Source organism: Zootoca vivipara, chromosome 2 (genome assembly GCF_965207765.1).
Source record: "Zootoca vivipara chromosome 2, rZooViv2.hap1.1, whole genome shotgun sequence".
Taxonomy (NCBI): Eukaryota; Metazoa; Chordata; class Lepidosauria; order Squamata; family Lacertidae; genus Zootoca; species Zootoca vivipara.
The window spans coordinates 925,697-951,051 of NC_142584.1; the positions used below are offsets into that span (position 1 = coordinate 925,697).

The 25,355-nt window shown below is 44.9% G+C and overlaps 1 long non-coding RNA gene across 1 annotated transcript; it reads right to left on the bottom strand.

Moving 5' to 3' along the window:
• Positions 1–1,688: 1,688 nt before the first annotated feature.
• LOC148686685 (uncharacterized) lies at positions 1,689–25,299 on the bottom strand. Its single transcript, XR_015948341.1, has 4 exons — positions 25,178–25,299; positions 22,680–22,857; positions 4,465–4,531; positions 1,689–1,809 (listed from the first exon to the last, which is right to left on the bottom strand). It is a non-coding gene; the product is annotated as an uncharacterized LOC148686685 (long non-coding RNA).
• Between the last annotated feature and the right edge of the window lie 56 nt (positions 25,300–25,355).

The following is a 25,355-nucleotide window of genomic DNA, read 5'->3' on the forward strand; positions in this document are numbered from 1 at the left end:
TTGTTTTTTTACAAATTACTGAATTCTTGCACATGCTCATTACACTAGCAAACTACCCTACAGCATTCAGCATAATCCATGGTGCATGTTCATTGTTGTGGGTGCAAATGTGACTGAAGTCAGATTTTGACTTCCCAGGTACCTACTTGGCCTATTTCTCCATCCATATTTTATTGCTATTCTGCAGCACTCACCCTATGCAGCCTCTATCCGCTCCCCTGCCTCTGTTGGCATCCCTTAGAGTGTGAGATCCAGGAGAAGCAGCAGGTAAGGATAGAAAATTATCCTGCCTATTTACTGAGACTTATTTTTGTGTTTATATGGCTGTAATCCCAATGCTTTAGCCTTCTACATAACAAGCTAGTTTTCTATGTGCAAGGACAGGGTTGTGGGGTGGACGTCACCAACATTTTGCAGTCATGTTGGTTATTGCATTCTTACTCCCCCCCTCCAAGCCAGTCTCTCTCCCCCCCCCTCTCTGTGTGTGCGTGTGTGTGTGTATTGTCTTGCAGATCTTTAGTCAGTAGAATGTTTGTTCAGGCTTGGCTACTGTAATTCACCCAACCTGGGACTACCTTTCAAGACAGTTCAGAAACTTCATTTTGTGCAGAATGTGGCCGCTGATGATGGAGGTGAAGTGGGCAGCTTTGTTAATGCCTTTGCTGCATTAACGATGGTTTCCAGCCCAATTTAAAGTGCTGGTTTTAAAAGTCAAAGCATGGATAGCAAAGCTGTGACCTTCCAGATTTTGTTGGACTGCAATTCCCATCAGTCTCAGTCATTGTCAGGGATGGTGGGAGCTGGAGTTCAACAGCATCTTACAACAACAGGATCCCCATCTCTGATTTAAAGCCTTAAATGGTTTGAGCCAAAGCTACGTGCTGCACTGCCTGCATCCATTTCTCATCCTGCTTGCACAGGTCCTAGAGAGGAACCTTGCAAGCTAGAAGAGCTGGGGAGTGGGATCCTGTTTCCTCTCCACACTAACCAGCAAAAACTAGTCTTTGAGCCATTTCAGCAGAGCACATTTTCTCTCTTGAAACAGCCCCTGGCTATCCCCCTCCGTGCATTCCAGCCACACCTAGGGGAACAATGCTGAGTTCAGGCACTTTTTTGAAGAAAAAAAAACTCTCTAAGACTTATCACCCTTCCTCTAAATAAATTCCAGTGACCTGGAGAGTGTAGAGATAAACTTTATGGGTGACATGAAGAATGGAAACATTCCTCTTAACAAGCTGGGATGGGCCGCCTGTGATTTATGGACCCCCTCTTCAGTTTCCCACCCACCCTCCCAACACTTTGTCTAGTGGCCTAATCCACCATATGGCACAGGGCTGTCAATGGACTAAATGTGATACCCTCTGACATATAGGTCTGGCATCTCCATCACATCCTTCTGGACAGCATCTGATAACCACAAATGGTTGACTACAACATACACGGTGACCAGATGGGAAAGAGGCAGTGCTGGGTAGAGCCTGGATTCACTGGCAAGTAGAGTGTTCACTTAAGACGGTAAATTTAAGATAAGATAAGATAAGATAAGATATCTTTATTGTCATTGTCCCCTTGCGGGAACAACGAAATTACTCGGTTGCTACATCCACTCCGATAAAGCATTCCGCATAATCCAAAATTACAAAAACCTAATTAAAAACAGTAAATATAATACAAAATAACAAGTAAAATAAGATGACTTCAAAGTCCAGGCTTTCCATTTAAGGCCAAAATCGCTCTAGAGAAGAAACTGTTCCTGAGACGGCTCGTTCTTGCCTGCATTGTTCTATATCTCCATCCCGATGGCAGGAGCTGAAAGAAATGGTGACCAGGGTGCGTTGGATCTCTTGATATATCTAGTGCTTTTCTATGGCACCTGGTGGTGTAAATTTGTTCTAAGGTGGAGAGTGAGCAGCCAATAATTCTCTCTGCTGTTTTAATAATTCTACACAGCCCTGCTCTGTCCTGGGAAGTACAGCTTCCGTACCACACACATAAACCGTACGTGAGCACGCTCTGTATGGCACAGTGATAGAAGGCAAGCAGCAGCTTTTGTGGAAGATGGTTTTTCCTTAAAATTCTCAAAAAATACAGTCTCTGCTGCACCTTCTTCACAAGCCCCCTTGTATTAACACTCCAGGACAGATCCTCCTGTAACTCAATGCCTAGAAATCTAAACGTTGTTACCCTCTCCACACAAATTCCGTCAATCAAAAGTGGCTGGACCTCGTTCTTCTGTCTCCTAAAGTCCACCACAAGCTCCTTAGTTTTCTTTGTATTTATGAGCAAGTTGTTGACTCTGCACCACTCTGTCAGCCGCTCCACCTCATCTCTATAGTCTGTTTCACCCTCCTTATCAGAGATGAGCCCGATCACGGTTGTGTCATCTGCAAATTTGACAACCCTATTTCTAGGGTGGGCAGCGACACAATCATATGTATAAAGAGTATAAAGGAGTGGACTAAGCACGCATCCTTGTGGTGTTCCTGTGTTAGTCCTAAGCATGTTAGACATATAAGGGCCCAACCGGACCCTCTGGGAGCAATCTGAGAGAAAGTCCAGTATCCACCCACAGAGTGATAGCGGGAGCCCCAGATTCCCCAATTTAGTTATCAGACGTCGCGGTAGAATGGTATTGAATGCCGAGCTGAAATCTACAAAAGGCACTGTGATACCACTTGGAACACTCATGGCTTCCACCAATAAATTCAAACTACAGCTCCCAGAATTCTTTGGGAGAAGCCGTGAGCTATGACTGTTCAAAGCGGCATCATAGTCCTTTAAATGTCCGGGGGCCAGTTAAACTATTTTGGCACCTTGAACAGAAAATCCAACATGTGCCCCTCTGTAGCAGTAAAAATACACTAATATGAAATTTAAATAGTAGCCATTTGCTACCCTTTCAATGAAGCCCAAATCAGGTAGATCAGGAGACACATTACAGTGGATTGAGAGACTAGGACTACCATTCATTCAGCTGCAAAGCTTCCTGCATTGACCTTGGGCAAGTCATTACCGGTATATCTCAGCCTAACCTACAGCACAGGGTCATTGTTGGGATAAAATGGAAGACAGGCAAACTACCAGCTCCTCGGAGAAAATGTGGTGGGGGAAGCAAAGTAACTTGCAAAGAAGAAAAAGAAAAGGAAACTTGCATTTCACTATGAAAGCTTTGGAATAAGGGTGATGCATCTGGTAGCAATGTATTAGCACCATCTGTGGGTACATAAAGACTCTTTGAACTCCTAAAAAGGCACATTCAAAACCAGAAGCGGAAACATTCAAATCACACACAAAAGAGAAAGAAAATTTTAAAAAATTCCTTCCAGTAGCACCTTAGAGACCAACTAAGTTAGTCATTGGTGTGAGCTTTCGTGTGCATGCACACTTCTTCAGTGTGAAGAGAAAGGCTAAGTAGCAAAGAGTCTCCCTTGCCCTCTTCAACCAGCAGGGCATTCTGGATTGATCACATTCAAGTTTTTTGGTTTTCTAGTTTGGGAAGGACTTTCTAAATATAATTGTCATTATTGTTTTGTTTGGCAGACTGCTGCAATCTGAGGCTGAGGCAACAAAGAGACAGGAATGTGCAAACAAAGGAGGCTAGATCGGAGATAGAGATTCTGCCACACCCATTGCGACAAAGATCAAAGAAAGTTCAGGTTCTACAATCTCTCTGGCTCTGTACACCAGATGGGAAACTTAAACAAAATCAGAGACTCTAGACAGGTTGGCCAATCTTTTATCCAGTCCTCCTGATATAGCAGCAGCAGCAGCAACAAAACAACAACAACAACAACAACAACATATTTCTTATACTCCACCCATCTGCCTAGGTTGCTCCAGCCACTCTGGGTGGCTTCCAACAAAAATACAGAGAGAAAGAGGGTGGGGAAAGACAGACAGCAGTCTACTTTGAATTAAATAGGGCAGTCAAAGCAGAGAACAGTGAAAATTTGCAGAAGTACGATTTGTATAAGATGATAACTTTATTTGAGGTATGTAAGCTGTAAAGGGATACCTGTGGATTACTTTTCTTTTTGGGTATGGTATTGCTCTCTCTTCCTTTTTAGGTGATTTGTTATTGTATATAAAATTAATAAAAAAGTATATGAAAAAAAAAAGAAAATTTGCAGAAGTACAATTGCTTCCAAGCAAATGAGCAAATTGCATCAGGAGAGTACTGAAACTGAAAAATGAGGAGCCCTTTGAACCACCTCCTCCAGCACCAGGACCCATGGAGCCAGAGCCAGGGTCCTGGTGGGTGCCTTCCCCTGGGCTAGAGGAACTGAGTGCCTCCCACAATTACTCCTCAGTCCACCTAGGCAAGGAACGCACCAGCCAGGAGGCCCTGGAATGCAGGACAAGTGCCCTTTCTTGACAAGTGCCCAGAGGGTTGGCTCCCCAGGGCACAGCCTAGGAGAGCTAAATTGAAGGCAGGGGCTCAGAAGGGTTTGGTTTGCTTCTGACCTTTGGAGCTCTCCGTGGTGCTGCAACCACAAACTCCTTCCTCTGCAAGTTCTTGCTCTGCGCGCTCCTAGGGAATATCAGAAAAGGACAGCAGCATGGATAAAGACATTATTCGTTTATTATTTGTTACCATTATTCTATAATATAGATCTATATTTAACTGATGCTGTAAGCCGCCGTGCAGCAAAGACTGGACAACTTTAAAAGAAGAGGAGACAGATTCGTGGAGGAGAAGGATTGTTGGCTAACAGTGATATCTTCACCATCAGAGGCAGTGGGCTCACATCCTACATGTAAAGCACATGGTTTCCCACAAAGAATCAGGAGAAATGTAGTTTGTTAAGGGTGCTGGGAACTGAAGCTCTGTGAGGGGTAAACTGCAGTTCCCAGGGTTGTAAGCCATGGGCTTCAAACAGATGGTGTGGGTGTGACCTTACCAGTTGCTCAGGGAACATGGATGGGGAAAGCGCTGTTGCCCTCAGGTGCTGCTTGTGGTCTTCCCAGAGGCACCTGGCTGGCCCCTGTGGGAACAGGATGCTGGACTAGATGGGCCTCTGGTTTGATCCAGTGGGAGTCGTTCTTATGTCTTTAAAGCCAGGGTTCTGACTGAGTAAATTATATAAATCATCTGCTGCTGCCTGCCGGGATGGGGAGGGATGGCAGCAAGCCCCAGAGGGAGTGCCAGATTGGCCATGGTCCTGCTAGCAAAAGCCCAATGCCCCAACCTTGCAACCGCCTCAGCCTCCGCAGCAAAACCACCCACGTCAGCAGGGAGGCTTCACCCTGCCCCCCCCCCACTGCTATGGCCAGATGCTGCCTCTTGACAGTATCCATTGAGGTGAGATTCTGCCATTCCCATCTAGGGGTTTATAGAATTTGGGGACTGGTTGCCGAACTGATAAAGCTTTCTCTCTGGAATGTTTCATGACTTCACCCAGGAATGAGAGTGAGAAGTCCCAGCTTCCACACAGACCATAAATCAGGGAGAACCACAGTCACTGGTTGTACAAGTGTACGAGGAAGGAAATGTAGAGAATTAACCCCAGGGCATCTGCCAGTGATCTTCTCTGGGGAGGGATGTCTGAGTGAAAGCTACCTCATGCACACCTGAGGGCTGAAACTGACGCAAGTCTGGAGGTCTGTGATCAGAGCTCCTTTCCCAGTCTCCAGTTAAAGCAGCGTGTGGGGTGCAGGGGGCTCAGTAGCAGAGCACTGGGGAAGGGAGCATTTCACCCCAGAACTTGATGAAGGATGGAATAGAAGAGTGGTGTCCACCTAAGTTAGAGTAGACTCAATGATATCAGTTGACTTCTATTGCTCACAAGGCCACCTTAAATCCTAAACAACCCATGCCCTCACACTGGTTCCCTGATCCAAATTGCCCCTCTGAAGCTGATATTATATGCACGAAACAATGAAAAGGTAAACCACCGTGAGGTGCAAATATATGTATAAACAACCTTCACATATACAAGGAGATTCAAAAATGTGTGCAAAATCTCAAGCTCGAAGTCATAAAAGTCCAGTATAACGTGCAATAATCAAGTCCGACAATAAAGTGCTATGATGTATCCTGCGTTCATATCTCTTCCCGTACGTTCTTATCTCATCCGATGGGTGGCCAGCTTCTTGCCCGTTTCACAGGACTGGTTTCCTCAGGGGGCGGACTCTTTCAAAGGTTCATGTGTGAAGGCTTAACAAGACTGCCAAAGCTCACAATTCTCAAAGATTGGTATTACAGTATATGCACAGCACAGCAGATATTATATGCACAGCAGATTTTTAAAAGTTTGGCCCCATACAGGTATTTGCCAGGCTAGCAGCAGATTCTGGGAGGGAGGTTTCAATGATCAGGGAAATAATGTGGTTGGTGGGGTTATTTATTTATTTATTTATTTACTCACTTCATTTATATAGCCATCCCATAATTAAAACACAAGCAAACAGCTCACTTCCACTAACTGCCTTGACCCAAATAAATGGGTGTGTGTGTCTGGGGGGAAATGAGGGGAACTGTGCCTTGTTTTTTGTCTCGAAGACAAAATGTAAGTGTACTGTAAATGTATTGACCTCAAAATGTAAAGCATAAACGTGATGGGCCAACGCTTGAAAATGTGTGTACCATACAGGTTCACTCATCCAGCACTCAAGACTGGTGGGTTGCCACTGAATGAGAGGGAGAAACTTTGTGATAGCTGGTGTGTAATGTAGGAAAGGGTTTAACACTAAGACAGATGTGATGATTAACCAGAAAATGGTGAATAACTGGTCGTCCCTGCTGAACTCAAATGACAAATTACCCAGTGGTCTTGTAGAGAAAACATTTTTTAATCTTGAAGAGGACAGCCCTGCAGACATGCAGATATATGATATGGAATAGCCTGATGCTTGTTTTGACGTATAAAATAAGTTCAAGGGCATATACACTTTAGTTCTTTTTGAATTTATCTGATGGTGCTGTGTTTCAGGCTTCTGTGCAAACAAAGAACTAAGAGCAGACTTCAGCACTGTTGTGGAATGTGCGTGGTCAGTGATACATTGCCATGTAAGCAGAGCAATTTCACCATATAAACGCACTCTGGCAGAAATCTAGAGAAGCAAGCAACTAGGGCAAACACTCCTCACCACTTGAGGCAATGCTGCCCTCTTGCTAAGTGATTTACTGCACAATGCTATGCATGTCTACTCATAAAGTTCAATGGGATTTACTCCCAGGAAACTGTACATGATTGCATCTCTAAAATACAACACGGTAAGTTGCCATTTGGGGAATGATCATGAGTATCATCTGAATAAATGCTAAGACATATTTTACAAATATGGTGTGGGAGGAGGGTATGCTAGAAGTTTATAAAATTACAGCCATACCTCGGAAGTCGAACGGAATCTGTTCCAGAGGTCCGTTTGACTTCCAAAATGTTCGGAAACCAAGGTGTGGCTTCCGATTGGTTGCAGGAAGCTCCTGCAGCCAATCGGAAGCCGTGGAAGCGTTTGGGAGCCAAAACATTCGACTTGCAAGGTGTTCGACTTCCGAGGTGTGACTGTACTGTATAGAGAGAAGACCATTTTCTGCTTCTCTCATAATCTCTTATTTCCGCTTGAGAGCTGCATTCCCTCATGGCTAACCTGCTAGAGGCCACATGACAATAGGAAGCAGGGCCAAAGTAAAGTGGCCAGCCCCCCCCCACACCTATTCATACACAGCCACACACAAGCATATAAACATCCATTTATGCACATCCATTCCCTCACATTCCTTCCCCATTTAATCATTCATTCACAATACACACACATCCAGACTTACTTCCCAGCTGCAATATCCAGGAAGATTCTGCCATCTTCCCACGGAGCAATTAGGCTCGGGGAGACAGAAGTCTATCCCACTGAAAACTACAATGACCCATCATGTACCACATGCAGAATGCCTCTAAATGCCAGCTGCTGAGGGGGGGGGGAACCCACCTGGAGAGGGGCCACGAGTCCCTGCTTGTGAGCTTCCCAAGGGCACCTAGCTGGGCTGTTGTTGGAAAAGAGCTGCTGGATAAACGGCAAGGCAATTCTTTTAAGAAGAGAAGAAATATAATAAAACTATACAGTTCTGGGCACTTTCCATTCTTTGTGCTGTCCAGAAGCAAGAGGTCAAGCCTTATTTTTTACATTGCTTGTGGACGCACCCCGGAATACTTTGCATTATTCTGAGCAAGTCTTTGACCTCTCCGAAACCTGTAGGGCTATCCAAAAGAAGAACAGCTTAACAGGCATTTTTAAATGCTCAAGGGATGAGAAGATCAAGAAACAAATCTGTCCGGTTGCACAAGGGAGCTGACCAGGGAGAGAGAGATTGCAAATATTTGCAGTATAAACACTCAGAAAGGAGTGGAGCTGGCCCTGATGGGCGTGGTGAGGGAAGCGGTGGAGAAGATCTGTGATGAGACTGCAAAATCCAGCAGGGGAGAGCAAAGCAGACCATCTCACAAAGAAGAGAGGAATGCGGCAGCAGGATGTTATCCTAGCTCAGTGATGGCGAACCTATGACACGCGTGTCAGACGTGACACGCAGAGCCCTCACTGCTGGCACGTGCCTCATCGGCCCATTCGCGCTGTTGTTGTTGGTCCCCCCATTTGTTCTCCCGCTCCTCCTACAGCTTGTTTCTGCTAGAGTTTGTCTCCGCTACAGCTTGTCTCCGCTGTTAAAACCTAGATCCTTTGTTGTTGTTGCTGGTAGCCAGAGATTGGTTTTTTAACCCATTCTGTGCTGGTTTTTTTGGCGCTTTGGCAGACTATATCGGTGCTGCATGTTAGTTCCAGCGAAGGTATTATTTGTCATTTATTTCTGTTCTCTTCCCCCCCCCAAAAAAACTCCAAAACTTTGGTCAGCAGCTCCCCCAAAAAAGCTCAACAACTCTGGGCACTTTGTGATAAATAAGGGGTTTTTGGTTTTGTTTTGTTAAATAATTAGTTTTTGGCTTATTAAATACAGTTATATATTACAATTATACACTTTTGTTATTTAAACTATAAATATCACAAAATTATGATTTTTTTCTCGAAGTGACACACCACCCGAGTTATGCTCAGTTTTTTGGCCAATTTTGACACACCAAGCTCAAAAGGTTGCCCATCACTGTCCTAGCTCCAGAAGGCAGTGCGGGCTACTATTGAGGGCAAAGAGCCTGATACCAGGCAAGGTTCCCATACAGCTGAAGTGAGGAGCCTGTGGCCCTCTAAATCAGAGTTCCCCATGTTTTGGGACTACAATTCCCATTATCCTTGCCCACTGGTCCTGCTAGCTAAGGGTGATGGGAGTTGTAGTCCAAAAACAGCTGGCGACCCAAGATTGGGAAAGCCTGCTCTACATCTTCAAACCATTTCAGGCCCAGAAACCACCTTTAATCCAAATATGGATTTGGGGATCCATTTCTTTTAAAGCATCTGAACAAACACCTATTTTAGGACATGGGGAACTTACGGCCCACCCACCATATGTTGCTGGACTACAATTCCCATCATGTCTTGCCAGCGGCTAAATGGAACCATCTGTTAGGAAGAGGATAAGTGGACACTATAGGGATCTAAAAATGGTAGCACTCAGAAATTGGGAGTGGGGGAGAGAAGCCAAGGTCTTAACCTTCTTGGGAGTGGCAAGCTCCCAATGGAAAGTAATTGTGTATTTACAATATTGATCTTGCTCTGCCTATTCATCTTCAGAGGCCACTAGCAGGGAGTGCTCTTCACAGTAGTGTGACACGCCTATTGCTATGACTTGTATTGCTCTACCTTTTGGCTTTACCTGGCTTAGAAATGCACACATACATTTTCCACTCCCCTTAGATATATATGTATATGTGCACTCGCCAGGACCTGCATCAACAAGTAGTATTCTCCGGGAGTTGCTGGCGGAAGCCCCAGCGTGCCAGCGGAACCTGCTGCTGCCAACGTATGCAGCCCCTGCCATTCAAAGTCCCCACACGCCTTGGAGAGATGCTACCTCAGATGCATTGTGGGTGATTTAAAATGGCAGGCAGCTTGCAGCAAGCTGGCACAAATCACAGCACTGCCCCTACTGATTCCTCCATCACCACCAGGTAAGGACACCGACATTGGAGAGGGCCAATAATATAAGGGAGACATGGGGGGGAAGTAACTTAGAGCCAGTCCTACTGTCCATTAGGACAACCACTTCATGCATCAGACAAAGAGGAGTCTGGCCCATGGAAGCTGGCCTGGTATGTTCAACTTACAGGAACATAGGAAGCTGGTCCCCCTAGCTTAGCATTGTCTGCAAGGACTCTCCTAGGTTTCAAGCAGGGGTCACCCTCCCAGCCCAACCCAGCAACTGAACCTGGAACCCTCTACACACGAAGCAGATTCTCTGCTCCTGAGCCTCTCTGCTCCTGAGCCTCGGCCCTTCCCAAAGATTTGTGTAATTTAAAATCCTCATGATTTGTTTCCACTCCCTCCCATATGAACTTCTGAGACCTTCAGGAGACTTTTGCACTTGTGGCGTGAAGTGCAGGGCGTGAGGACATGTGCAGAGGCCTCCTCAGTGACGGGACCCAGATTGCTTTGGCTCTATTTTCCTCCTGCAGCAGAGTTTCCAGGCAGAAGGTAAAGACCACTCCTCTGGGTTGTGCTTTTTAGTGGTATCAGATGCTGCCCTTAAATTTTTATCATTTTGTTGTTCTCCAGTGCTGGACAATTTTGTATGTTTTGATGCTGTTGTGATTATTATCCTTGCTCTGTTTTCTTGATTGATTGGGCTTTATTTTGGGGCGTTACTAGGGGTTGTTGCCCCTGCTTGCTCCGTTTGCCAACTCCAACAACCACTCCCCACTCCTCTCCCCACCCCCAGCGACCCACTCCAACTGGACTGCAAGTCCACACCCATGCGCACACAAAATTAAGGCCCCATTCACAAACCCTCATTTCATCTCTAGTCCCTCTCTATGGGGCACACCTTCAAGGTGAGTTCTCCCATCTAGTATGCCATAACTGATAAGCTTATCACCTTCTGCTTCCTGTGTTGGTTCTCATGGTTGAGCACCTTATGCAATATAGAGCCGTGCTGTGCTCAGTCTCTAAAAGGAGAGGCAAAAGGTCTAAAGTGCGGAGGCAAGGAAGGGCTAGTTCACCTTCAGCCCTCCAGATGATGTTGGACAAAAAATTCCATCGACTCCAGCCAGGGAAGACTGGGGCTGTGCCTCAGCCTAGACTACCTAGCAACGTTGTTGTGAGGAGAAGATGGGGAGGAGGAGAACCAGGTACACCACCTTGAACTCCTTAGAGGAAAAGTGGGATTCAAATGCAATAATAAATGAAAATAAGTACAGGAAATGTATGAAAACATCTTCTGATGACTTGATGGTGAAGGAACAGCATTCTTCACACACTCAGGTGTTAACCTTTCTTCCTTATTGCTTCATGTGTTTCCGTTCTTGAGTCTCAAAGAAGAAAACCAGTTCTACCCCAGCCAGGTCACCTTGCACAGGGCTTAGCAAATTTGAGGGGTTTTTTGTTTGTTTGCTTGCTTGCTTATTATCGTTGTCAAGTGAGCTCAGTGCAGATTACAGCAATAAATACTAAAAAAGAATCAGAAAATTGTGAAACCACAATATAGTCAGTCACCTATCACAGGGCAATCTCTGGGTGACTTACAACCCAATCGAAAAACTTACAAAAAACTTACAACCAATAAAAATGGGAACAATCAAATCAATACATAAAACACCAGCCTCCACATTACAACAATGGTTTTGCTGCCAATTCCTGTCCTCCTGAGTAGCACATCCTCACCCCGGCCCAAGACATTTTGGCACCCAAACTGAAAAATCTAATGCCTGCCCACTTTGTGTTAAGAAGAGGAAGATAGTGATACTGTTACAAGCAAGCTAATATCTAACGGGGCCTCAGGAGTTCCAATGCACACCCTGGGTTGGTTCCCTTTGAATGTGATCACTGGAGACTTATGGCATTTGGGTAATATGTTAATTAAATTTATACTTCACCCTTCCTCCCAAAGGAGCCCAGGGTGTCCCCCACCCCTGGTGTATGTAAACCTTACATTAAAGTGTTTATATACACCAGGGGTGGGGAACCTGTCACCCTTCAGATGTTGCTGGACTTCATCTCCCATTATCCCTCCTAACCATTGGCCAAGCTAGCCGAGGCTAATGGGAGCTGCTGGAGTCCACCAGCACCTGAAGGACCACAGATGCCTCACTCCTGATTTACACATATATACTGTACCGGCTGAACATAAGATGGGGGTCCACAGTATTCACTCCAAAAGATATTGCTCCCCTGGTTGCCTTCCCTGCTAATCTTTTTTTAAAAAAAGCTTTATTTCTTATTTTTTTAAAAAAGTTACATACATACAAACCACATAATCAACCAAATCAACGCAAAAAAAGTAAACACAAATATAACTGCAAATAATATATACACCAAATTATACACCAAAACTCTGAAGAGCAGAAACAAAGCAAAAGAGAAGAAAAAAAAGAAGAAGAAGAGAAAAAAGCAAAAAGAGAGGGGGGAAAAGAGAAAGAAAAAAAAGAAATGCATATATGTATATATACATATATTTAAAAATAAGAATAAAAGAGTAAATAAAAGAACTTCCGATTGTTGATATACCGTTTCTCACCATTTTTTATTTTCCCTGTCTTCCTCTTCCTTGTTTTCCCACCCTTTGTGGGTAACTCTTCTCCCATTACTTCCCCTATTTTCTCTTTAAGCAATCCTTAAATTAAATTAGACAAACTACCAATTCACAATTCAAACCCTCTTTTTTTAGGTGATCTTCCACTGGTTTCCATTCCTTTTGTACTCTCTGTTTTGCTACATTCCTTACGGCCGCTGTCATTTTATCCAAATTCATGTATTCTATCACTTTAATTAGCCAATCCTGAATTGAAGGCACCTCTTCCCCTTTCCATTTTTGTGCTATTGTTATCCTTGCTGCAGCTCCTGCATATAATATTACATTCCTCTTCTCTTTAGGGATATTTTCTGGTAGCATGCTTAACAAAAATAGTTCCGGTGTCTTTTCAAATGTTATTTTTAAAATGCTTTTTAGTTTCTCGTAAATCCCGTTCCAAAATTCTTGTATTTTTTTGCAATGCCACCAGCAATGCATGAATGTACCTATCTTTTCTTGGCATTTCCAACATTTGTTGGATCCTGTCTTGTATACTTTATGTAGTTTTTCTGGAGTTAAATGCCATCTGTAAATCATTTTTAACATATTCTCCTTTATTGCCGTGCAGGCTGTGAATCTCATGCTTTCATTCCAGAGTCCTTCCCATTGTGTACAATATATGATTTTGCCAATGTCTTGCGCCCATTTCACCATTACGTTTTTAACTACCTCATCCTTTAGATTCCATTCTAACAAAAATTTGTATAATTTAGTAATTTGTTTATCCCCATTTTCAATCAATAATTCCTGTAATTTTGATTTCCCCTCTTGGAATCCCACTTTTTTATGACATTGGAAGAGACTCTGGAGCTGGTTGTAATGGAGCCAGCTTGTACATTCCTTTTTAATCTCTTCGTATGATTTCAATACATAATTCCCCTCTTCTCTCCTAACTATCTCTTGATATGTTTTCCAATTCCCTTCTTTTCTCCCTCTATTAATGGCTGTCATCTCAAATGGAGAGGCCCACCAGGGTGTTTTTGGCTCTAAGATTTTTTTATTATCCTCCCAGACTCTCAATAATGACCTTTTTATAATGTGATCTGTAAACTCTTTATAGCTTCTCTCTCTCTCTCCTTCACCAGGTAGGTGTGCCAGCTCAACACATTCCTAAAACCTTCTAACTCCAATAAATCTTTATCCTCCTGTATGATCCATTCCTTTATCCAACATAGACTTGTTGCTGCATAGTAGGTTTTGAGATCTGGCACTCCCCAACTTCCTCTTTCTTTAGCATCTGTTAGGAGCCGGTATTGGATCCTCGGTTTTTTGTTTCCCCAGATAAATTTACTTAATTCCTTCCTCCATTGTTCAAAAATTTCAATTTTCCCAATTATAGGCAGCATTTGGAAGAGGAAAAGAAATTTGGGTAAGATTGCCATTTTTATGGAGGCTATTCTTCCTGACATTGATAAATTTAAATTCCCCCATTTTTCTAAATCTTTTTTAACTTGCTTCCAGACCTTCCCGTAATTTTCTTCATATAGGTTTACATTATTAGATGTTAAATTTATACCTAGATACTTTACTTTTTCAACTATTCCCCATTTTAATATCTTTTTCATATCCTCTAATTCTTTTCCTTTTATATTTTTAATAATTATTTTTGTCTTTTCTTTATTGATTTTTAGCCCTGCGATTTCTCCATATTTTTCCAATTTTTCCTCTAAAAGCGGGATTGAATTTGTCGGATCTTCCAGTATGATTACAATGTCATCAGCGAACGCTCTGATTTTAAATATACTATTTTTAACTGTTAACCCTTTTATATTGTCATCTTCTTTTATGTCTTTAATAAGACACTCTATTGCCAATACAAAAAGTAGGGGCGATAGTGGGCATCCTTGTCGGGTCCCTTTACTAATTTTTAGATCTTCCAATATCTCCCCGTTAATTATTAATTTCGCTGACTGTTCATTGTAAATTGTTCTAATCCCATTTTAAAAAATTCCCCTCGATGCCAATTTTCTTCAATACCCTTTCCATAAACACCCAGGTTAAATTATCAAAAGCCTTTTCGGCGTCCAAAAAAATGAACGCCGCTTTTTGGCTTGGGTGCCAATCTAAGTATTCTATCGCATTTAATATAATCCTCATATTACTTGCCATTCTTCTCTTGGGCAGAAACCCTTGTTGTTCGTTATCAATCAATCTGCTTAATATTTTTTTAAGACGTTCCGCCAAGATAGATGCAAATATTTTATAATCTAAATTTAGTAATGAGATCGGCCTAAAATTTCCTACACTTTCATCTTTCTCTTCTCCCTTTGGAATTAATCTAATGAACGCTTGCTGCCAAGATTTGGGAAAGGTCCCTTTTTCCAAAATTTCATTCACAAGTGTTTTATATATTTCTTTTAATTCATTTTTGAATATCTTATAATGCTGTGTCGACAGCCCATCTGTCCCCGGGGATTTTCCTTGTTTTAATTTCCCAATTGCTTCCATTATCTCCTGATCTGTTATTGGTTTATTTAACATTATTCTTTCTTCTTCTTTTATTTGCTCCCTGCTAATCTGACATTCAACTGCCCATGGCTCCTAGAGGGCAATGAGCTAATTTGGTTTCATTTTTTCTTCCTTTTCTTTTAATTAAAAGTCCATATTCCGCACATACCTTGGGAGTCCCTCGATTATGCAAAAAACAAAAAACAAAAAAAAACCCTACTTGGCTTGGGAGTGGCCCTGTTTGAAGGCCAATGGCTCAGCACAGGAGCTCAAGGTTTGCTGTTTGAGGGAGGACATGGTAAATTAAATACTGCTCCAAAACCTGGAGGCGATGCTTCTGCCTGTCATTTTTAACTGATGGACCTAATACCTCCTCCACAGAAGAGATCAAGGAGACAGCTAAGCCGGTAACCAACCGCTGGAGCAGGAATGGGCTGGAGTTTGCAATCAGCCCAGAAGTGCCTAGCAAAGCGGCCTCTCCATGCGCCCCACAATGATTCCTGAAGATGAGACATGAGTGGCTGAGCCCTGCATGCAGCTTCCAGGGAACTGAGTGTATTGGCCTGTGACCTTTTGTACTCCAGTGACAACTGGCAGTGTTGCCCCTACAAAAGGTGAACAGAGCACAGTGTGGGTGGGTGGGGGGGAAGAGGGGATGTGTGTTTGTTGGTGTAGGGCATGGATAGGCAAATTAAGGCCTGGGGGCCGGATCCAGCACAATCGCCTTCGAAATCCGGCCCGCAGACGGTCCGGGAATCAGTGTGTTTTTACACGAGTAGAATGTGTACTTTTCTTTTCTTCTGCATGCGAGAAAAACACTTTCAAAGACAAAAAGAATACTTCCTTAGGTTTTAGACAGTGCCTGCAATGACACACACCTGCATCGTCTCAGAAGATGCATTTCTTTACCACTTGCACACAGGAAAAGAGACCCCTTTTATTCTGTGACCTGCAGCTTCATAAATTATAATAATCTGCTGTCTGATCAATTGGGGCTCACATACTGTATGTATTTATTAATCACCCTTAATTCTAGATCCCTAATCACTTGTTATGGTGCTGGAGGAGACTCTTGAGTAGGGGTCCCCAAACTAAGGCCCAGGGCCGGATGCGGCCCAATCGCCTTCTAAATCCGGCCCGCAGACGGTCCAGGAATCAGCATGTTTTTACATGAGTAGAATGTGTGCTTTTATTCAAAATGCATCTCTGGGTTATTTGTGGGGCATAAGGATTCGTTCATTCCCCCCCCCCTTCAAAATATAGTCCTGCCCCCCACAAGATCTGAGGGACAGTGGACCGGCCCCCTGCTGAAAAGGTTTGCTGACCCCTGGTAGGGTCATGCCTCTCCCTTTGATGTCTTTGTGATAAATCAGGAATGCGGTGGGCCCCATGGCAGACAAAAAGTATGGGCTTTCCCCTGAGTTGTTGGATGCCGCCTTCTTGCTTAACTGGAGGGCCGGCAGGGTTGTACGTGCGCACAGCACGGCCTCCTGCTTTAATCAGCATGTTGCTCCTCAGGGCAGGACTGAGGGTGGGACCACACCGCTTGGATCTCTTCCTTCCTTGAAACAGCTACATTCCGCAGGTGGGGTGTGGCAACCCACAGAAGTCAGGAAAAAGATGCACCAAGGGAGCATTCCAATCCCTTTCATAAAAGCAAGGCTCCCTCGACAGGAAGGATGGGGAACACCTGTGGCCCCGCAGGTGCCGCGGGACCCCAACTCCCATCGCCCCTGACCGTTGGCCATGCTCTCTGGGGCTGATAGGAATTGGATCCCGACAACTTCTAGAGGGTCACAAATCCCCATCCCTTCTCTAGAGAAAGATACTTGGGACTAATTCTCTCACTGACACCTGACAGCAAAACTGTACCTCAGGGGAACCTGCAACTCAGAGTCTGGGTGTGGCCCTTAGCTTAATTTCGTGTGGCCCTCAAACTTATTTTCAAGGGGGTGGAGGGAGCCGGAGGGAGAGGCGAAAGGCACAGGGGGAAGAAAGGGAGAACCTGGGGGGAAGCCAAATCATATGGAAGGCTAGCAGGAGGAAGAAGCCCCCTGCAAGCCATCAGATGAGGTTTCTTGGAAGAATGATCTGTCCATCCCCCAGCAGCATAGGGAGGCAAGAGGGGAGACAGAAACAAGGTGGGAGAAAGCAAGAAAAAGACCCGCTATTGTTATATATCACCCTTTTGATACACAGGAAGTTTAACACAGGGCTGGCCCTACATTATGCAGACCCAGCATACACACCCAATATTTAACAGGCTTGGCTTTCCCCCAAAGAATCCCGAGAACTGTAGTTTACTCCTCCTCACAGAACTTCAGTTCCCAGCACCCTTAACAAACTACTGTTCCCAGGATTCTTGAGGGAAAGTCATGCGCTTTAAATGTATGGCGGCTGCTTCATGCAGTAGATGCTGATGGGCAAGGAGCAACTGTGAGGTGTTGGAGGGCAGAGCTGTGTCTGCCCCTTGGCCTGCCCTCTGTCCCTCAAGCTTTCCAGATCCCCTCAGGTGTGGTGGAGGACGCCATTCCATCACCAGCATTGAAGGAAGATTTTACTGCTGTCCCAGTCAGGTTTTATTCATGGATTGGGAGGGGGCAGGGCTTGGTGTTTGGCTTCAGGCCCCTGTAAATACTAAAAACATCAAAAAAAATGTGCCTCTTGCTAGCAGCTTTGAGAGAAGTAAGCACCTGCCTGATACTGACTCAGGCCCATGTTCTCTCCAGCTCAGCCCTGAAGTCTTAGATCTTTTGTCTGAAGATGCCAGAGATTAAACCAAGGTGTGCTCTGTCCCTGAGCTGTGGGGCACAGTTCTTGAGAAAAGTTAAGTACTGGCCACCGCATTGCTCAACGGGTCTCGTTTTCACAAAGGTAAAGTCAGCTAAACAGGTAAGTTGGTGAAGGCAATGACTGCTCAGCATATAGTCTGGCAAAACTAGGGACTTCGTTTACATTTTAATGAGCAATCATCTAATTTGCACTTCACGAAGTGAAACAGGTATCTTTTGAAATTCACACTCCTCCAAATTTTACGATGTAGTTCTCAAACCAAATGCTATGTACAAAATGCATACATATGAGGGAAACATGCCTAAAAACACAAATATATTCGTGAAAATAACATACAAAAAGCATTCTATTGGGGGAAACTGCTTGCAAAAATGTGTCTGTTGGACAAAGCTACATGCTTATTAGGAGGAATTTGCACTAAAATGCTGATGAAAATTCATGAGGATTTTTGGAGAAGTGAATTTAATAATCGGGGGAAATGAGAAAGACAGAGAACTGGAATGGACAGATTGGCTCATCCTCCATGACAACTGATCCACATGCCACCACTTCTGGGGGTGGGGGGAGCCTTGAGAAGCCAGATACAGGGGTCCTCATTGCCAACATCTGACACAATCTGTTAACTTCCCCGCTGTTAACCAATTTTATGGCTATGGCCTTTATTTGGTGAAGGTATGGGGTTTCCCAGACACCAGTTGAGTTATCTATTGTTTGGGGTGGGGAATCCTCTTAAACACACTGAATCAACTATTCACTACAATGTTATCAGCAGAGGATACATTTCCACTGGGGGTGTAAGTGGATTCCCCCCCCCCCATCGCAATCTTTGACTAATGAATTTTCTACACTGATTAAAACTTTCAGGCCTCGTTTGTAGGGAAAGTATTTCCCCATTGTGGAGCCACATCACTGATTTAGAGTGGATTTGCTGAGAGCTTGAAATGACCATCTTATCTGTATGTCGAGTAAATCTCACAATGGTTTACAAGAACATTAAGAGCTGCAACAAACGAAGGTTAATAATCCATCCTGTTTCTACCCTTCTCAGAATGGGGAAAGGGTTTCGAGTTTCCCCATCTTCAAGGTTTGTGCTCAACCACTTTCTTCTTTTTGGATATACACTCTAGAGGGGTGATCTGAGAGGTGAGATAGCATGTGGAACATTTTCCTCATGAAGCAAGGTTGCAACTAGTAGTTTTGAGTAGGCATGATAAAGGTTCATAAAATTACTAGTCACCTGCACTTAACAAGCTGGCAAGCAAAAGATGTACCTCTCACAATGTCCTGCCCACTTATGCCTAGCTACCCATTTGGCAGACCTTGGAAAAATCTTCCTTCCCAATTTCTCTTCCGATTGCACAACAAAAATGGTCGGCAAGTGTTGAAGCCAAGAGGCAGGATCAACCATCCTCCTATTGCTCACCCATAGTCATCATTGGTCTAACATTTGGGTCAGCTATTAAGACCAACTAATGGTTGAACTGGTCTTGTCTACACTAGTAGCTTCCCAGGGATGGAGAACTTGTGGCACTGATGTTATCAGACTACAGTTCCCATCATCCTGGACCACATGCTGGCTTGGGCTTTTGGGAGTTGGAGTTCAAGGACATCTTGAGAGACTCAGGTTGCCAATGGGTAGTAGTAACCAATGCATAGTAGTAAAGTAGTTCTTTATTGATGGACTACAAACCAACATTGCTTCTGGCCTCTCCGTTAATACTGATACCATTCAAAAAAGAGACTTGCGCATATGATGCTGCTTAAACAGAGTCAGACCACTGAGTCATCTGCTCTCCTCCAAGAGCTTAGGTAAGGGTCTTTCCTTATTTTAACCTTATTTAAATAAATATTCAAAGCTTTAAATAATTTAAATTCAACTTTTTTCCCCTATTTGATAAGGAATCAGCAACAGCGGTCCTTGGGGCAAATCTGGTTCACAGATTCTTTACCTCTCTCCACCCAGATCCCAATTACCAAGAGTAGGGTGTGGGGGAGGAATTACATTTATATGAATGGGACCTGACAGCAGGCCGTTTTAAAGAAGCATATGATTGGAGTCTTTTCTCAAATACAGTTGCCAACTGACCAAGGGGGGGGGAATGGACCACCCTGCTCCCGTGCCTTTAAGAACAGCTTGAGCTACAGTAATTGGCAGCTGAAGCTTTTTGAAACATGGAGATACATTATATTGCCTGCAGGTGAAGCTGTTTGTTAACGCACAGGAGTAGAAGGGACAGTTAAAAATGGCTCGTGGCAAAAAGAATTCCTATCCAGAGCATTAGGTGCACCAACAGGTTGACATGCATTAAGAACTAGAAGCAAAACACACACACACAAAAACCTAGAGGGCACAGACAATATAATCCTGTGCAATGCTGAGCATATGTAACAAGAGCATCTGGTAGGTAACAAGAGCATTTCAAAGCCAAAAGCATGAAAATAGGTTGCTTACACAAGAAAATACTGAACTGGGTACGAAGCAGAAAATTAAGTCAATTCACTGGCTTAACAAAGACAGGTATGTCGTCAGTGGCCCATTTAAGATCACTATTTGTGCTTTGTGCAGTGCCATAAATTCAGGAGCAATTATAAGGCCTCTCTCAATCTGTACATTCAGTCCTCATTGGAATCTATAAACAGTGGGCAGCTGAAGTTTCCGGTCCGAGAAACTCCCCATTCAGGTTCTCATAGCTGACATGCCACAAGGGAAGAGCCAATGAGAAAGTTCCACAAGGCAAAAAGAGTCTAGGGAGTTTAAAGGGGGGGGGAATAGGGAGAAAATGGCAAACTACCATCAAAATGGCACTCAGCTGTCTCCTCTTTCTGGGACAGTGCTTGCCCCAGTGGCTGCCCATGTATGCAAATATCTGGCTATGGGCACCTCCGGATTATCAGCATTTTAAAGAAGGGGTTCAAGCACATGCCAGGAAATTTGTGCAATTAAAGTGGATTAAAGTGCTCTGCCGCCATAGCATGACAAGTGCACTTTCTTGGAAAAAAAGGACTCCCAACATAGTTTCCCAACAAACGGACTGCACGAAATGCTCAACAAAGGCCAGATATAATCTAACCTCCTCGTAAGCTTTGTACAAGCAAGTGGGGAAGAATGCACAATAAATAACGGTATGTCCTCTGGAAGGGCTCCTTGACGGCTGGATGGAATCCCCACATTCAGAGGCAGCACACCTTTGAACATCAGATGATGGGGAGAAATGATGGGGCAGGGAGATGCTCTCCTACTACGCTCACAGGCTTCCCAGAAGCATTTGGCTAGCTGCCACTGGACCAGAAACAAGCAAACTTGAACCAACCAATCCATAGCTTTAAAAGGAGGTGGAAAGAACCACCCGGAAAGCATTGTAGAAGACCGCTTTGTTGTTTCGAGGGGGGAGAATGACCTTAAGTCCTTTGAACTTTACAGTTCCTTCTTACGGGTACTATAATAGAAGCAAACAACTGTACACATTATTTTAAAAAAAATACTGGCATCTCCTAATTATAGGATAGTACTTCTCCACACTCATATCGTTCAACTATGGAACTCCCTCCTACAGGAGGCAGCGAGGGCCACCAACTTAGAGGGCTTTAAAAGAAGATTAGACAAATTCATGGCTACCAGCCACGATGGCTCTGCTTTGCCCCCACAGCTGGAGGCAGCAATTGTTCTGAATACCAGTCACCGGAAACCACAGGAGGGGAGAGGGCTCTGGTGCTCAGACCCTGCTTGTAGGTTTCCCACTGGCATCTGGCTGGCCTGTGAGAGAGCAGGATGCTGGACTGGAGGGGCCACTGGCCTGATCCAGCAGGCTCCTCTCATGTCTTTGTTCTTAGCTTTGCCAGCCCAGCATTCTCCAGTTTTTGGATTACAACTGGCATCAGCCCCAAGCACTCTGCCTGGAGTACCCCTGCTACCCCGTCCACCTCTTCCTCTACCTCTACCCTGGTATCCCTACCATGAGCTAAGGTGGTCTTGGGCTCCTTTTGGAGAAAGGGCAGGACTGAAAATGTAATAAATGGGAATAATGCTTTACATATGGCAGTGTTTGAAGGGAAATCTGATCCAAGACCGGTTTAAAAATAAAGAAACCTGTAAAGATCAAGGGAAAGATCAGATGTGTGGCATTTGCATTTGCCCATCAACAGTTAGCATTGCACCTGGAGAGAATGCCAATAATAATAATAATAATAATAATAATAATAATAATAATAATAATAATTTATTTATACCCCGTCCATCTGGCTGGGTTTCCCCAGCCACTCTGGGCAGGTTCCAACAAAAGATTAAAAATACAATTAAATGTCAGACATTATAAACTTCCCTGAACAGGGGTTGCCCTCAGATGTCTTCTAAACATCAGATAGTTAAGTTTATTTCTTTGACATCTGATGGGAGGGCACTCCACAGGGCAGGCGCCACTACTGAGAAGGCCCTCTGCCTGGTTCCCTGTAGCTTTGCTTCTCGCAGTGAGGGAACCGCCAGAAGGTCCTCAGCGCTGGACCTCAGTGCCCGGGCTGAACGATGGGGGTGGAGATGCTCCTTCAGGCATACTGGGCTGAGGCCATTTAGGGCTTTAAAGGTCAACACCAACACTTTGAATTGTGCTCAGAAACGGCCTACACGTCATGTGGCCACAGTCTTCCCCACTATAATTTTACTTAATTATAGTAATTGTTCCTAAAAATTTCTATCAATCTGTACCTTCTTTGGTCCTCCTTTTTGGAGATGCCCAGGTGAAAGTCCCAGAGTGAATGTGGGCTTGAGGGGTCTACTTACAGTATCCTGCTCACGGGTCCACAAAAGCCTGAAGCCCTCTTTGGGAAAAGCACGCTGCATGTGCTCAAAGGAATTGGTTCACATTCTTTTTCTGCATTAACTCAGCTGCAGTATAGAATGCAGGATTTGTCCTCAAAATTAGGTACTGGGAGATGCATCTGAGAGTGACCCAGTGAATCTGTGAAGGAGAGGAGAGTTGGATCAAAATGGTACCTTTACTTACGAGCACCTCTGGTGACCTATCCTTCGGGATACGCACGTGGCAAACCAGGAAGTATTTTCCCGGTTTCGCCCCGCACACATGCGCAGAAGGACTCTACCACGTCATGCACATGCACAGAGCAGGCACCTCCGGATGCAAAAACCTTGGGATCCGACTGGAGCTCCGGAACGGATCCCATCCGCAACCGGAGGTACCACTGTAACTGTTTTGAGTTACATAAACTCTATGGAGAGATTTGGAGGAGGCTTGAAGATGCGTGATCATATGTATTGGTGATCTCAGCCTTCACAACTGAATTTGCTGGAAAAAATCTTGCTTCACCCCCAAGCCCAAGCCAGGTCTGCTGATGAAGAATCTACAACAGCCTCCTCCAACCTGGTGCCCTCCAGAGGTTCTGGACCACAACTACCTTCCATCACAGCCAGCATAGTCAATGGTCGGTGATGATGGGAGTTGTAGAATGAAACAGCTGAAGACCACTTAGTGAGAAAGCCTTTGGGAGGACACCAGGTGGCAGGAGACTGGTCTAGTAGTTTAATGCTAAAGAAACCAACACACGAGAGTACAGGGTGTTTCTGGGCAGAAACGCCCTTACGAAGTCCAACATAGCTTTAGGGTTATTATGAAATCCACACTGCTTTGTGGGACTCTAATAACGCTGGAGGAAGCAGACAGACCTATCCCCACCCTCATCCACAGCAAAGCCTCTACCTGTATTGTGAGCATGGATATGGTCAAATGTTGCCACAATGTATCACCCAGGGGCGTACCCAGGATCAAAACTGGGGGGGGGGGCAAGAGAGGGGAAGAGAGAGGGAAGGAAGGAGAGAGGGAGGGAGGGAGGGAGGGAGGGATAGAAAAAGGAAGAAAGAAAGAGGGGGGAAGGAAGGATGGATGGAGCTCCTGTCCGCCGCCCCCCAGCTCAGGCTGCTCCTCCCACGTTCCTGTCGCTGGCTGCAGCCGCAGAGGGGGCAAAAACAGCCCAATTTCCATAACCCGCAGCAACTTTTCCCCTTCAGTTTTCGGAGGGAAAAAGTGTGGGTTATGGTTCGTAAAATATGGTAAAAAATTTTTTGCTTCGGGGGGGGGCAGCTGCCCCCCTGCCCCTCGCTGGGTACGCCCATGGTATCACCACAGATCTTTCCAAACAACAATTCCTCCCTTTTATGGTTCATGGATCAACGGTAGAGCACCTGTTTTGTGTGCAGAAGGCCCCTGGTTCAAGCCCCAGCATCTCCAGGTGGGGCTGGGGGAGACCTGGGTGTGAAAACCTGGAAAGCTGCTGCCAGTCTGAGCAGATAGAACTAAGCTAGATAGGCCAATGGTCTAATAAGCTATAAAGGAGCTTTTTGGGGGGTATGGCTTAGTTGAGATTCCTGCATTGCAGGGGGTTGGACTAGATGACCCTCAGGGTCCCTTCCAATTGTATGATTGTATGATCCTACGTTCCTCCCATCCTTCTTTCCTTCCATGCCCACCCTGATGTGGCCCATTGTTAAAACCGTGTTTATGGGAGACAATCTTACTCGGCTACGAGTGATCGCCGAAGAAGAAGAAGAAGAAGAAGAAGAAGAAGAAGAAGAAGAAGAAGAAGAAGAAGAAGAAGAAGTGGTGGCCCAAATGAAAGCAGAGCAAGATGTTTGGCACCAGCTTGGCAGGAGGAGCTGCTGGAAAGAGATGTGCAAGGCACCTTCCAACCACCTTAGGGACTCCACTCTGGATTTGTGTAGGGTTTACTCCTTAGCTGCAGAGTCCTAACCAGGTCTACTCAGAAGCATGCCCTATTGACACTCAGACGGGGGGGGGTCATACTGTCATAGGTATCCCCCACAAACCCAACATTGTCCCATTCACTCCAAACTTGTGTAAAAGTTTTGTAGAGTTTTGTAGCAAAAACCCTGCACTCTGTAGGTCCCATGGGAGCCAACTTCTGGGGCCGAAGGGTCTTCAGTCCCCCAATAAAACGTTTGAGGGGGCAGGGGCCCCCAAAGTTGATGGGCATCACCAATCAAATGGTGTGCGTGCAGCGTGTCATGTGGTATGCCCCCCTCCAATATTTTATTCAGGTTGGCACCCGTGATAGATTCCCCCCCCCAAAAAAAACCGAGTAATTGATACTACGACTCCCGGTTTGATGTATCAATTATTCAGTGGGTGGTCCTACAAAACGCGGGGTTCGCCCTACGAAAAGTTTGGAGGGTGTCCCAAATTTCAGGGTTCGTAAGTTTTTGAGAGGGAGTAACGAGGCGGAGGAGTAAGGGACGCTTCTTAACACCTTGGAGAACGAATTCGGCTTGCAGTTGCAGCAAAAAGCCCTTGGATGCGACGATGGACGAATCCTTTCGAAGGCGCGGACACACCTCGGTTCCTTCCTGCGAAAACCTGACTCGTCGCGCCGTTGCTCCTTTTTGGAAGCCCAAGCGCTGGGGGCGTCGGTTCCCGGCCGCACCTTC